This window comes from Anguilla anguilla, chromosome 16 (genome assembly GCF_013347855.1).
Source record: "Anguilla anguilla isolate fAngAng1 chromosome 16, fAngAng1.pri, whole genome shotgun sequence".
Taxonomy (NCBI): Eukaryota; Metazoa; Chordata; class Actinopteri; order Anguilliformes; family Anguillidae; genus Anguilla; species Anguilla anguilla.
Window position 1 is genome coordinate 14289514 of NC_049216.1, and position 4637 is coordinate 14294150.

The following is a 4637-nucleotide window of genomic DNA, read 5'->3' on the forward strand; positions in this document are numbered from 1 at the left end:
TACATTTGCACTGGGCATGCTTACAACAGCATAAACAGACTGGTAAGTTTTCCATTTTCAACTTGGACATATTAATTAGGTCACATGGATGAACCCTGTCCAATATAACGGCACGCTCTAATAATCTTCAGAGGTTTTTGTTTCTGAAGGAGCACAAAATTTCAAAGGCGGAAGAGCAGGACTTTATAGTAATCAATCATTTTGAATGCCCTGACATTTCGAGCATAAACAAACAACTGTAGCCTGAGACGCAAGTTAATGAGTGCGGCTGCACACTCCAGTCAGTCAGGAAGCTGGTCCCCATTAGGCTCATTTCCTGTGTGGATCCCTGCAGGCAGCTTGGCCTGGTAAAGCAGTCATGTTTGAGGTGCCAGGCAGCTCTATGAGCTCTGCAGCAGCACAGTGCAGATCCAGCCTGCTGAAAGGTCAGTCAGGACACAGAAGAGAGAAGCTAAACGCTGTGACCTGACCACCGTTTCTCCCTGTGCACCTGCCCTACTGCCCGGCCCCAGCCACATGCAGCTGGGACGCCACAGCCTGGTCATTCTGGGTGTGTGGGGGTCCTGTGTTCTACTGTGTCAGCATGCCTAACACATGAGAACTGGCTGATTACAAATAGGAAGTTGGGAAGAAGTCTCTGCATTTTGGCAGGTTAAAGCCACTTAATAATTCAGCATTTTACCTCCTTTACAGTAAGGGGCTTTAACCGCTTTACTCCCAGTGATGGAAAAAACGAGGCTGAAGCTTTTAAATGCCTCCATTATGTAGTTAGATATTTCTCTATTTAAAAGTTCTGTTTCCGTCAAGCTCACAACATTTAAAATAAGCCTAGACAGTTGGCGTTAGGCATAAACTGATTCCCCAGCTAGTACTGTGCAAGCCCTTTGGTTTTGAGGCATTTCTCAGTGGCTGATTTAATTATTTAACCAAGCCAGACTTTTCTCCCTTTCGTTCTCCAGAACAGCAAATGCTCTTTCTTATCCTTGGCACAGTGACAGACACTCTCCCTTCCTCTTGAATAAATATGTATTTAAAGGCAGAACAACATGTTTAGTAGCAGCATTTAAAAAGCACATATTTCTCGGAACTCTTCACTCAGCTCTCGAAAGAAAGGGGCAGAGACGGAGTTCCTGGTGGAGCGGCACGCTGTCAGCAACCCTGGCCTGCTGATTCAGCAAACTACTTGAGCCATCTGTCACCATCATAGAGTTTTTGGGGAGGGAGTAAAAATGGATTTCTCCTCCATTGCCGTCTCAAGGGGTCATAAGTATCGTCTCAAAGCTCCCAGACAATAGGGCCTAGGACCATCAAACCACTGCTAGTGTGTTCACAGACAGCGGCCCCGAGAAGCAGAGCCTATGCTTCGGACGCCACCACCCCGCGCGATTTTACACAAATATTTCCAACTGTGACTTTAAGCCGCCATTCGGAAAGAAATGCAGCCGGCGAACGCTTTCAAAGTTCAATAGCTCCCAGACAATAGGGCCTAGGACCATCAAACCACTGCTAGAGTGTTCACAGACAGCGGCCCCGAGAAGCAGAGTCTATGCTTCGGGCGCTACCACCCCGCGCGATTTTACACAAATATTTCCAAACCTGACTTTAAGCCGCCGACCGGAAAAAAATGCAGCCGGCTAACGCTTTCAAAGTTCAATAGCTCCCAGACAATAGGGCCTAGGACCATCAAACCACTGCTAGAGGGTTCACAGACAGCGGCCCCGAGAAGCAGATCCTATGCTTCGGTCGCTACCACCCCGCGCGATTTTACACAAATATTTCCAACCCTGACTTTAAGCGATCGACCAGAAAAAAATGCAGCCGGCTAACGCTTTCAAAGTTCAATAGCTCCCAGACAATAGGGCCTAGGACCATCAAACCACTGCTAGAGTGTTCACAGACAGCGGCCCCGAGAAGCAGAGCCTATGCTTCGGGCGCTACCACCCCGCGCGATTTTACACGAATATTTCCAACCCTGACTTTAAGCCGCCGACCGGAAAAAAATGCAGCCGGCGAACGCTTTCAAAGTTCAATAGCTCCCAGACAATAGGGCCTAGGACCATCAAACCACTGCTAGAGTGTTCACAGACAGCGGCCCCGAGAAGCAGAGTCTATGCTTCGGGCGCTACCACCCCGCGCGATTTTACACAAATATTTCCAAACCTGACTTTAAGCCGCCGACCGGAAAAAAATGCAGCCGGCTAACGCTTTCAAAGTTCAATAGCTCCCAGACAATAGGGCCTAGGACCATCAAACCACTGCTAGAGGGTTCACAGACAGCGGCCCCGAGAAGCAGATCCTATGCTTCGGTCGCTACCACCCCGCGCGATTTTACACAAATATTTCCAACCCTGACTTTAAGCGACCGACCAGAAAAAAATGCAGCCGGCTAACGCTTTCAAAGTTCAATAGCTCCCAGACAATAGGGCCTAGGACCATCAAACCACTGCTAGAGTGTTCACAGACAGCGGCCCCGAGAAGCAGAGCCTATGCTTCGGGCGCTACCACCCCGCGCGATTTTACACGAATATTTCCAACCCTGACTTTAAGCCGCCGACCGGAAAAAAATGCAGCCGGCTAACGCTTTCAAAGTTCAAAAGATCACAGACAATAGGGCCTAGGACCATCAAACCACTGCTAGAGTGTTCACAGACAGCGGCCCCGAGAAGAAGAGCCTATGCTTCGGGCGCTACCACCCTGCGCGATTTTACACAAATATTTCCAACCCTGAGTTTAAGCGGCCGACCGGAAAAAAATGCAGCCGTCTAACGCTTTCAAAGTTCAATAGCTCCCAGACAATAGGGCCTAGGCGCATCAAACCACTGCTAGAGTGTTCACAGACAGCGGCCCCGAGAAGCAGAGCCTATGCTTCGGGCGCTACCACCCCGCGCGATTTTACACAAATATTTCCAACCCTGACTTTAAACCGCCAATCGGAAAAAAATGCAGCCGGCTAACGCATTCAAAGTAAAATAGCTCCCAGACAATAAGGCCTAGGACCATCAAACCACTGCTAGAGTGTTCACAGACAGCGGCCCCGAGAAGCAGAGCCTATGCTTCGGGCGCTACCACCCCGCGCGATTTTACACGAATATTTCCAACCCTGACTTTAAGCCGCCGACCGGAAAAAAATGCAGCCGGCTAACGCTTTCAAAGTTCAATAGCTCCCAGACAATAGGGCCTAGGACCATCAAACCACTGCTAGAGTGTTCACAGACAGCGGCCCCGAGAAGCAGAGCCTATGCTTCAGACGCCACCACCCCGCGCGATTTTACACAAATATTTCCAACTGTGACTTTAAGCCGCCATTCGGAAAGAAATGCAGCCGGCGAACGCTTTCAATGTTCAATAGCTCCAAGACAATAGGGCCTAGGACCATCAAACCACTGCTAGAGGGTTCACAGACAGCGGCCCCGAGAAGCAGAGCCTATGATTCGGGCGCTACCACCCCGCGCGATTTTACACAAATATTTCCAAACCTGACTTTAAGCCGCCGAGCGGAAAAAAATGCAGCCGGCTAACGCTTTCAAAGTTCAATAGCTCCCAGACAATAGGGCCTAGGACCATCAAACCACTGCTAGAGGGTTCACAGACAGCGGCCCCGAGAAGCAGAGCCTATGCTTCGGTCGCTACCACCCCGCGCGATTTTACACAAATATTTCCAACCCTGACTTTAAGCGATCGACCAGAAAAAAATGCAACCGGCTAACGCTTTCAAAGTTCAATAGCTCCCAGACAATAGGGCCTAGGACCATCAAACCACTGCTAGAGTGTTCACAGACAGCGGCCCCGAGAAGCAGAGCCTATGCTTCGGGCGCTACCACCCCGCGCGATTTTACACGAATATTTCCAACCCTGACTTTAAGCCGCCGACCGGAAAAAAATGCAGCCGGCTAACGCTTTCAAAGTTCAAAAGATCCCAGACAATAGGGCCTAGGACCATCAAACCACTGCTAGAGTGTTCACAGACAGTGGCCCCGAGAAACAGAGCCTATGCTTCGGGCGCCACCACCCCGGGCGATTTTACACGAATATTTCCAACAGTGACTTTAAGCCGCAGACCGGAAAAAAATGCAGCCGTCTAAGGCTTTCAAAGTTCAATAGCTCCCAGACAATAGGGCCTAGGACCATCAAACCACTGCTAGAGTGTTCACAGACAGCGGCCCCGATAAGCAGAGCCTATGCTTCGGGCGCTACGATCCCGTGCGATTTTACACGAATATTTCAAACAGTGACTTTAAGCCGCCGATCGGAAAAAAATGCAGCCGGCTAATGCTTTCAAAGTTCAATAGCTCCCAGACAATAGGGCCTAGGACCATCAAACCACTGCTAGAGTGTTCACAGACAGCGGCCCCGAGAAGCAGAGCCTATGTTTCGGGCGCTACCACCCCGCGCGATTTTACACGAATATTTCCAACCCTGACTTTAAGCTGCCGACCGGAAAAAAATGCACCCGGCTAACGCTTTCAAAGTTCAATAGCTCCCAGACAATAGGGCCTAGGACCATCAAACCACTGCTAGAGTGTTCACAGACAGCGGTCCCGAGAAGCAGAGCCTATGTTTCGGGCGCTACCACCCCGCGCGATTTTACACAAATATTTCCAACCCTGAGTTTAAGCGGCCGACCGGAAAAAAATGCA